Below are 11,776 nucleotides of genomic sequence, written 5' to 3'. Positions count from 1 at the left end.
TGTTTACGTTTCAAGTTATAATATATATACACATATACATATATAATCATATTCGTTTAATGGTTCGTGAATCGTTGAAACTTGGTCGAGGTTGAATGAATGTATGAACATAGTTTAAAATTCTTGAAATTTAACTTAACAAATATTTCTTATCGTGTCGGAAACATATAAAGATTAAAGTTTAAATTTGGTTGGAAATTTCTGGGTTGTCACATTTGGATGCTTAATTTTATTTATTTAATTGCTAAAGCCCAATAGTTAGTCTTGTTGGACTTTCTACCTTGTTGGGCTCAAGCCCACCCTACTCTAGCTAGTGACCCAATTAATTAGCCCAAGTATTATTACTAGTTACTAATGACCCATAATAATAAATAAATAAATAAATAAATAAATAATGAGTCATACTAGCATAATGGATAAGGATTATCTATTTGTCACATGGGATTCTAGCATTAGTACACACTTTAGACAACCATTATCCATAAAGCAAGTTTTGTCTCCCCCTCCCCTCCCTCAAAAATCACGGCCAAGAGGCCTTGGCCACCTCATCAATCCAAGTGAAATTCCTTGCTTATAAATACTAGTCATTCACCTCTCACTTGTTCATTGGATTTTCACACACAATTGTTCTTTCTTTCTTTTCTTTCTAGTAATACTTGTAAGTTTTCTTTCTTCTTCCTTTTTCTTTTCAAATTCGTGATCATCATCATCATTTTATGGAGATCAAAGTTCCATTTAGCTTTGATCTTGGTTACATCTTGTTGATTCAAGCATGAATCCTTCAAGAACATTGAAGATTTAAGCTTTCTAGCTTTGAATCTTCACCAACTTTGTAGATTCATCTTTCTTTCACTTTAATCTTGTTAGTTTGTGATAAAGATTCAAACTTTTATTTGTAATCTTCATATATCTTAAAGATCCAAGCTTTATGCTTCAAGATCTTCAAGAACAATTAAGATGCAAGCTTTCTAGCTTGAATCTTCATATCTTTTTGTTAGATCTAAGTTCTTTTTGCTTTGATCATGTTGTTTTGTGAAAAAGATTCAAACTTTTATTTGTAATCTTCATGTATCTTCAAGATCCAAGCTTTATGTAGTGACCTGAACTTTTCCATGTTTATATATATTAATTGAGATTGATATTTACATGATTAAATGTTTCCAACATGTTAAGCAATCAAACTTGTTAAGACTTGATTAATTGAAATATGTTTCATATAGACAATTGACCACCCAAGTTGACCGGGGATTCACGAACGTTAAAACTTGTAAAAACTATATGATGACATATATATATGGATATATATATAGTTAACATGATACTATGATAAGTAAACATATCATTAAGTATATTAACAATGAACTACATATGTAAAAACAAGACTACTAACTTAATGATTTTTAAACGAGACATATATGTAACGATTATCGTTGTAAAGACATTTAATGTATATATATCATATTAAGAGATATTCATACATGATAATATCATGATAATATAATAATTTAAAATCTCATTTGATATTATAAACATTGGGTTAACAACATTTAACAAGATCGTTAACCTAAAGGTTTCAAAACAACACTTACATGTAACGACTAACGATGACTTAACGACTCAGTTAAAATGTATATACATGTAGTGTTTTAATATGTATTTATAAACTTTTGAAAGACTTCAATACACTTATCAAAATACTTCTACTTAACAAAAATGCTTACAATTACATCCTCGTTCAGTTTCATCAACAATTCTACTCGTATGCACCCGTATTCTTACTCGTACAATACACAGCTTTTAGATGTATGTACTATTGGTATATACACTCCAATGATCAGCTCTTAGCAGCCCATGTGAGTCACCTAACACATGTGGGAATCATCATTTGGCAACTAGCATGAAATATCTCATAAAATTACAAAAATATGAGTAATCATTCATGACTTATTTACATGAAAACAAAATTACATATCCTTTATATCTAATCCATACACCAACGACCAAAAACACCTACAAACACTTTCATTCTTCAATTTTCTTCATCTAATTGATCTCTCTCAAGTTCTATCTTCAAGTTCTAAGTGTTCTTCATAAATTCCAAAAGTTCTAGTTACATAAAATCAAGAATACTTTCAAGTTTACTAGCTCACTTCCAATCTTGTAAGGTGATCATCCAACCTCAAGAAATCTTTGTTTCTTACAGTAGGTTATCATTCTAATACAAGGTAATAATCATATTCAAACTTTGGTTCAATTTCTATAACTATAACAATCTTATTTCAAGTGATGATCTTACTTGAACTTGTTTTCGTGTCATGATTCTGCTTCAAGAACTTCGAGCCATCCAAGGATCCGTTGAAGCTAGATCCATTTTTCTCTTTTCCAGTAGGTTTATCCAAGGAACTTAAGGTAGTAATGATATTCATAACATCATTCGATTCATACATATAAAGCTATCTTATTCGAAGGTTTAAACTTGTAATCACTAGAACATAGTTTAGTTAATTCTAAACTTGTTCGCAAACAAAAGTTAATCCTTCTAACTTGACTTTTAAAATCAACTAAACACATTTTCTATATCTATATGATATGCTAACTTAATGATTTAAAACCTGGAAACATGAAAAACACCGTAAAACCGGATTTACGACGTCGTAGTAACACCGCGGGCTGTTTTGGGTTAGTTAATTAAAAACTATGATAAACTTTGATTTAAAAGTTGTTATTCTGAGAAAATGATTTTTATTATGAACATGAAACTATATCCAAAAATTATGGTTAAACTCAAAGTGGAAGTATGTTTTCTAAAATGGTCATCTAGACGTCGTTCTTTCGACTGAAATGACTACCTTTACAAAAACGACTTGTAACTTATTTTTCCGACTATAAACCTATACTTTTTCTATTTAGATTCATAAAATAGAGTTCAATATGAAACCATAGCAATTTGATTCACTCAAAACGGATTTAAAATGAAGAAGTTATGGGTAAAACAAGATTGGATAATTTTTCTCATTTTAGCTACGTGAAAATTGGTAACAAATCTATTCCAACCATAACTTAATCAACTTGTATTGTATATTATGTAATCTTGAGATACCATAGACACGTATACAATGTTTCGACCTATCATGTCGACACATCTATATATATTTCGGAACAACCATAGACACTCTATATGTGAATGTTGGAGTTAGCTATACAGGGTTGAGGTTGATTCCAAAATATATATAGTTTGATTTGTGATCAATACTGAGATACGTATACACTGAGTCTTGGATTGATTCAAGATAATATTTATCGATTTATTTCTGTACATCTAACTGTGGACAACTAGTTGTAGGTTACTAACGAGGACAGCTGACTTAATAAACTTAAAACATCAAAATATATTAAAAGTGTTGTAAATATATTTTGAACATACTTTGATATATATGTATATATTGTTATAGGTTCGTGAATCAACCAGTGGCCAAGTCTTACTTCCCGACGAAGTAAAAATCTGTGAAAGTGAGTTATAGTCCCACTTTTAAAATCTAATATTTTTGGGATGAGAATACATGCAGGTTTTATAAATGATTTACAAAATAGACACAAGTACGTGAAACTACATTCTATGGTTGAATTATCGAAATCGAATATGTCCCTTTTTATTAAGTCTGGTAATCTAAGAATTAGGGAACAGACACCCTAATTGACGTGAATCCTAAAGATAGATCTATTGGGCCTAACAAACCCCATCCAAAGTACCGGATGCTTTAGTACTTCAAAATTTATATCATATCCGAAGGGTGTCCCGGAATGATGGGGATATTCTTATATATATGCATCTTGTTAATGTCGGTTACCAGGTGTTCACCATATGAATGATTTTTATCTCTATGTATGGGATGTGTATTGAAATATGAAATCTTGTGGTCTATTATTATGATTTGATATATATATAGGTTAAACCTATAACTCACCAACATTTTTGTTGACGTTTTAAGCATGTTTATTCTCAGGTGATTATTAAGAGCTTCCGCTGTCGCATACTTAAATAAGGACGAGATTTGGAGTCCATGCTTGTATGATATTGTGTAAAAACTGCATTCAAGAAACTTATTTTGTTGTAACATATTTGTATTGTAAACCATTATGTAATGGTCGTGTGTAAACAGGATATTTTAGATTATCATTATTTGATAATCTACGTAAAGCTTTTTAAACCTTTATTGATGAAATAAAGGTTATGGTTTGTTTTAAAATGAATGCAGTCTTTGAAAAACGTCTCATATAGAGGTCAAAACCTCGCAACGAAATCAATTAATATGGAACGTTTTTAATCAATAAGAACGGGACATTTCACTTTATGCTTCAAGATCTTCAAGAACACTTAAAGGTTCAAGCTTTCTAGCTTTGCAACCTTGTAACTTGTGTGAAATGGATCCAAGCTCTCTAGCTTAGGGTTCCATCACCTCTTTTGACTTGGATTGTGCTTATACTTGTTGAATTGATGTAAAGTTTGTAGCTTTAGTTGTTATTGTGAATTGAAATTGTGTTAAGACTAAGGATATGATGTAACCTTGGTTCATCATCCATCTAAGACTCATGAATGAGTTGTGTTCTTACTTGGTCTTAACATATTGTGTATTGATGGTGAATCTTGGTCAAAAGTGATGCTAAACCATCAACGAATTGTACACTTGAAGCTACAAGCATCAAGGATGAGAACCGTGATGAGCATCAAGCACCAAGAACCCCACCGGAGCACTTGTCCACTGATTTTCGTATCGGATCAGTCCACCTGGGCTACTAGAAAGTTGATTTTTAGTTAGTTCGGTTCGAGTAGATGATTTTCCGTTTAGGCCTCGTCTTAATCCGAGTTACGGTTTAGGATTTATGGCCCTCCGATAGTCAATACACCCTATTAACGTTGTGCTGAAATTTCTGACCTACTTGCACTTAAACCGTCGCCACGGTCAAACGAAGACGAGTTAGGTTCTGAAAATTGGTCAGCTGTTAGGGGACTCATATACAGAGCCATAGCCACTGACTATGCATCTTTTTGATTTACGTAGAGGTCGTAGCAGCTGACCGAAGTCAGCCTATTGTTTCGATCTCTATTCTTGTCAAACTTACTTAGCTTTTATGATGATGAATGATGATGATGATGACACTTAAACTTATTTTATGCACTATTAGAATTTATAAAGACAACCTACTGACCTAGTAACCTTTGATTTAGGTTGACGACCTTTCGGACCGACTTACTACTTGCGTACTTTCATTACCGACTTTACCGCTTTTATCACTGTGAGTTATAGCATCCCTTTTTACCACTTTTACTATTTTTAGGACTGAGAATACATGCGCTTTTTACGTTTTATATGTTAGGAATGAGTACTTAAACTTTATATGTGTGTGGGTTATACAACGGCATAAATATTCCCTTTAGCACGGTAACGTTTAGTCATTGGTTTTTGAACCGGTGAACGCGAATCTTAGATATGGATCCATAGGGTTTGACATCTCCACTCGGGCTAGTCGCGCTAGCATTTAACGAGTGTTTAATACTTCGTGAACATACGCACTCGCCAAGTGTACTTTCAAGGGGTTATAAATGTTAAGTCTAGTTACCGGGTGCCCACGGTTATACATATACTTTTCATACTGTTTTGATACTCTGTTGTAGCACTGAAATCTCGTGGCCTATCTTGCGTTACTGTTACAACTTAAACTATAGCTCACCAACATTCCTGTTGACTTTTTAAGCGTGTATTTCTCAGGTGCCTAGAGGTTTATTACTTCCGCTGTTACACTTGCTGTCATGCTGTTATTGAATTGCTGTTATGGACCTACTGTACTAGTTATCCGCTGCATTACTAGAGATGTCTCAAATTATGAAACCTATGTTTTGCATTCGTAAACTTATGTTATTTTGGAACAATGGTTTGTAATAAGTCTTATGACATGTTATCTTTGTAAAATGTTATCGTTTTAATGAATGCAAATCGGTTTTCAAACAGCATATAGTGTTTGACCTTGTGATGATCCTGTTGTTGATGATCCGTACACGATGGTTTTGTACGGGGCGTCACACGACGCGTCCTTTTTAGGTCCAGACCGATGCGTCCCCGATTCATGACTTTTACAACCTTCGTTTTTAGACTAAATTTTTCAAAAAATTTTAAAACTTTCTGAACTATAAAACACTAAGGATTATAAAATTCTATAAAAGATCAAAAAGTTTTTGCTACATAATAGACAAAAGAGTAAAACAAGGTTAAAATTTTTTTGCGAAAATCAAAACAAATTTTCCAAAAGAGCATTGCATAACGAAAGGCGCGATTTGACCCATTATAATTTTTGTGAGGCACCCCCAAATAAGGCTTTATAAGCACTCATTTTAGTGCTTCACTATACTTTCGTTGAGCGTCGATGTTAACATCTCGGAATCAGAACTTGCTCTTGATCTACATTTCAGAATAACACATTTTGACAAGGATGACTAAGTTAGTACCTCGGCTAATTGTGAAGATAAAAACATCCCCCATTACACACCTTCGTTTCCATCTCCACCCCACAATTCCATCCACCACTATCTATCCGTTCGATTCGCTTCATAAATAAAGAAAGATAAAATCATTCCTTCCAGGAAATCCTCTATAAAACCGCATAAGAAAATACGAGCATCCAAGCCAACTATCAAGAAGACCGCCAATAAAAGGAGACCTCGAAGAGAAAAGGCAAAAGATGTTAGTTGAAAAAAAAAGTATTGTTGAATAAAGGTTCTGAAGAAAGGAGCAGAACCAGGAAAGACTCGAGAAAAGAACTCCTGGCAGTCAAAAAGAAGGATGCTCACCTTGAAATTCCTGACAAAAAACTGAAAGGATCACCGAAATTCGATTTTTCAAAAGAAACTCCTATCTATCAAAACCCTTCGCACCCCAGAAACCTCCAAATCACCATCTCTTCACGATACAAGCTGAGTCCATAACTGAAAGTTCTCTCAAATAAGTGATGGAGATTTGAGTCTTGATCAAGCCTATGACGAAGAATGTGAGAATGACTGGCTAAGAGCGATTTCATTTCTTAGAACTATAGGACACCCTAAACACTTTAGTGAAATGAGTGACCCGAGTGAGATAGTCTCAGTTATGTAACCTCCTCCCATGCTTGCGAAAAAGAGTTTGAGAATAACAAAAAGAATAAAACTAAGTTTTTGCTCCTCCGGTTTGAGAATAACAAAAAGAATAAAACTAAGTTTTCGCTCCTCCGTTTTGCGAAACAAAGATCACTTGATCACTACGAATAAAAGTCTTCAGTGTTTAAAGCTCGAAAGTCTGCTTGAGGACAAGCAAAGTCTAAGTGTGAGATATTTGATATCGGTTAAAAAGTCATGTTTTAACCCCCGATATTGAGTCCCAAAAGCATAAAGTTCAAAACTTTGTCGGCAAAATAATCTCTTTTTCGGTTAAATTTGTAGATAAAGTAATTACGAAGACGATGCAAAAAGAATCAAGAGAAACGTAGCTAAAACGAATATTCTAGAGCGAAAACAGTGAAAGATAAGAAATCAAGTTACGATCCAGTAAAATCAGCTGACCAGGAAAGACAAACGGCCAGCTAAACGGCTTGCCTGGCTCACAAACGGCCTGCCACACACCCAACTTAAATGGCCCTTGCAAACGGCTTGGTCTGGCAAACGGCCCCTGCAAACGACCTGCCAAACGGCCTGCCAACCGTTTGCAAGGAAATTTCAAGTCTATTTAAAGGCTTTTTGTCATCCAATTTCAACACACCTCTCCTCACTCTCTCACTACAATACACTTTCTCTCACTAGAGCTTTCAAGGCCTTCTCACCTCCGAGCGGGAAATTAAGTACCCGGAGGCGAACGCCGAAGATTGTAATAGGAGCGGTCTAGAGGATGTCAGCGCTTGTAATGGTCCAGATCTCATCTGTAAACGGTGCACGCTTTCCTTAATTTAATAAAGTTATCTTGTTATCTTAAGTTGCTTTCATCTTGCATGCCTATCTATCTGTTACAAATGTTTATTATATGTTGAATAATTTATCTGAAACTTATCCTACTGTTATGCTGAAACCCTGACGGTTTCTATAACGACCTTCATTTTTCCATTCTATATTTTTCCAATATTAAATGCCCAAACAATATAATTAAAACTTAATGATTAAACCTTAATCAACAATTTTTAAGTAATAAGAATTATAAAACATAATAAATTAACTTTGAGCAATAATTGACAAGTTAATAAAAGATGAAAATAATAAGCTAATTAACTTTCGTGAACAAAATGTAATACTCAAAAACTTGTTGCATTCAAACAATTAAACTAGAACATTTAATGAGCCATTTTAACTAACCAAAAGTACAAGGTCTAAAACGAAAAAGTTCTATCTCCTTTCCACTAACCCTAGCCGATTTTGGGCAAGGCAAAAAGACTATTTTGCCCCCCCAAAATCACGGCCAAAACCACCACCATAAACCTAACCCTAAAGTTTAACTTTTGCTCCAAGTATTCCCATTAAACCCTAGGTCTAGATCCTTCTATGCTTAACTATAAATAGAGGTGCTTGCTAACCATTTTTCTCATCCCTTTCTCTCATTCATAATCACTTCACAAAAACAATCAAACCCTCTCCCTCTCCTTGGTGGATTTCGGCCACCTTCACCACCACCCACGGTTTTCAACAAAACCGAACACCACCACCACCTTTTCAAAGTTTTGGTTATTTGCTTCTTGATTCCAGGTAATCTTCAAGTGATCTTCAAGCGTGTTCATCGTGTTCTTCGTGATCTTCAAACGTGTTCTTGATTTTCAAGTGCTTTGATCTTCATCTTCAAGTTTTCTTCTTGTTTTCTTGTTAATCTTCATCATCATAAACAATGTATAATCCAAGATCTTAAAACTTTTAAATCATTCTTTCAATTCATAATTTAATTCATTCATGTTCTTTATCTTGTTAATTCATACTCATGATCTTGTTAAATTATACAACATCTATACATATGTATACACCACGTATACATATACATATAAAAAAAATAAACATATACATATACATACCTACGGCTAAAAAAAAAGGAAAATGTTTAGATTTTCAAAACCCTAATACCTAATCATGTTTAGGTTATTACTCATGTTTATTGATTGTAATATATATATATATATATATATATATATATATATATATATATATATATATATATATATATATATATATATATATATATATATATATATATATATATATATATATATATATATATATATTCATATACACATAAAAAAAATAAACATATACATATACATACCTACGGCTAAAAAAAAGGAAAATGTTTAGATTTTCAAAACCCTAATACCTAATCATGTTTAGGTTATTACTCATGTTTATTGATTGTAATATATATATATATATATATATATATATATATATATATATATAATACATATACATATACGGTTACATACATAAAAGAAAAAGAAAAAAAAAGAATTTTGTTGAATCTTAAAAACCCTAAAAGATTTACCAAAGATTTGTTAATGGTTAAAAAGGGAAACAAATATGTATACATAATATATACGATCTATATATATATATATACATAAATTTATATATATATATATATATATATATATATATATATATATATATATATATATATATATATATAAATATATATACACGGATAAAAAAAAATATAAATATACATATACACACGACATATACATACACATACACTACACTAATATAAAACCCTAATATTACTTAACCCTAAACATTAATTATATAACCCTAATTATATAATAATCATTACCTAATTATTTAATCATTAAATCTAATCATTACTTTACTAAACCCTAAACCTAATACTACTTAAATACTATTTAAAACATTTAATACTACTCTAATTAATTAAAACCCTAATTAAAACCTACCCTAATTGGTTAGTTTGGGCACGGTTTGTGCTTGGATGTGCTCTTGGATCGAAATTGCACTAGTAGTCAATTTGGGTGGGTTTGTAAATCCACCCTAATTGTGTTGTTTGTTATGTGATAAATGGAATAGGTGCTTTCCATTGGCGATTGTGGATTTTGGTGTTGCATCCATCAAGACTTCAAGGTGAGTGTAAATATATTATATGCGTATGTATGCATAGGATGGGTGCGGGTTGGTAGAGTGATCCTTGCTCGGATTCACTCTACATGTGTTGGGAGAATGGATTCTTGGAGTTTGAGTCCATGTTGTACGCTTATGCGTTTTGGGTTACCACCCTTGGGGTATTGAATCTTTGGCGTATATGGATTCACGTTGGCATGTCGGGCCAACCCCGTCATTGTTGATGATGTTGAGGAGATGAATCTCGGGTAGTGCGGATTCATGATGACTCGGGTAGTTCGGTCATCTTAGTGATGAGGTGGTGAATCTTGGGTAGTGCGAATTCACTAAGGCTCGGGTAGTTCGGCCAACCTCGGTTGTTGAAGCGGTGAAGGAAGTGAATCCCGGGTGGTGTGAATTCACTAAGGTCCGGGTAGTTCGGCCAACCTTCATATGTATGAGGTTAAGGGGTTAACCTTGGTGTCTTGGTTATCTATTGTATATGCGTATATATACTTATTATATGTTGTAGATAATCTTGCGGATTTGACTCGGTCGTACGTTACGTATAGCTTTGCTTAGTTATACTTGGATTGCGGTATGTGTTTACTAATTGTGTTGGTGTTACGTATTCATTTTATGCATATGTATGTATATAGTATGTTTATCCTCACTAAGCGTTAGCTTACCCTCTCGTTGTTTACATTTTTATAGATTCGCGTGGAAGTGGTGGCAAGGGTAAGTGCGGGGATTAGTGAACTATTGCGGGTTGCTCTAGAAGACTTTGCTTTTGGATTAGACTTAGTATTGGGTAGTGCAATCCCAATCGCTATGCTCGGTCTTTTGTTGTGTTTAAACGAAATGGGTCCTTTTGTTACAAACTAATGAATCGTTATGGTTATGAGGTACTTAAATTGTGAATCGTATTTTGAGTCATATTAAACTTGTATTTGAGTCACTAAATTGTTAGACTTGGAATTGGGTTTAATGGGTTGGTTTAACACTTAGTAAAATTCGAGTTTACATTAGTTCAGGTCCAAAAGCGCCGCTCCTGAGGTCAAAAGCGCCGCTCTTGGACATCAGTATGTAGTTTTTTTGATCAGACAGCAATAGCGCCGCTTTTGGGTAATTTTTTTTTATCGGTTTTTAATTAAACGGTTTGTAGTCGTTTCAACGTTACGCGTCAGAAGCTTAATCAATTGATTTTCACTCGATTGGTTGAGTATTTGTTCGTTAGAGAAGCTCTTTAGGTATAACACAACTATTTATTTAAATTCGTGTTTCTTGAAGAAAAAAAAAATTGCTCGTCTAAGAGCACTCCCAATGAGAGTGTCTTCCATGTGCTAATCTATTGTCAATCCATTGCCAATATCAAACACCCATCGAGAGTGTATTGTTAATTCTTAGCCAATTCCATTTTGCCATCCATTTTGTGTAATTGAAGCATAATGCATCACAACAGTTTGACTTTTTTTATTAGTACACTTTGCTTTTAAATTAGTATTATGATTTAATTAATTAATTTTTAATGGTTGAGGAAGGTCTAATGGTTGGAAGCAAGGTTGTAAAAGACGAGTCGGGGACGTATCGGCAATGCCTAAAAAACGATGCGTCGGACGCAACGGGGATGCAACGGGCGTTGACTAACGTTGACTTTTTAAAATATTTTTA

Source organism: Rutidosis leptorrhynchoides, chromosome 8 (assembly GCF_046630445.1).
Source record: "Rutidosis leptorrhynchoides isolate AG116_Rl617_1_P2 chromosome 8, CSIRO_AGI_Rlap_v1, whole genome shotgun sequence".
In the NCBI taxonomy this organism is placed as follows: domain Eukaryota; kingdom Viridiplantae; phylum Streptophyta; class Magnoliopsida; order Asterales; family Asteraceae; genus Rutidosis; species Rutidosis leptorrhynchoides.
This window is presented reverse-complemented; position numbering follows the sequence as displayed.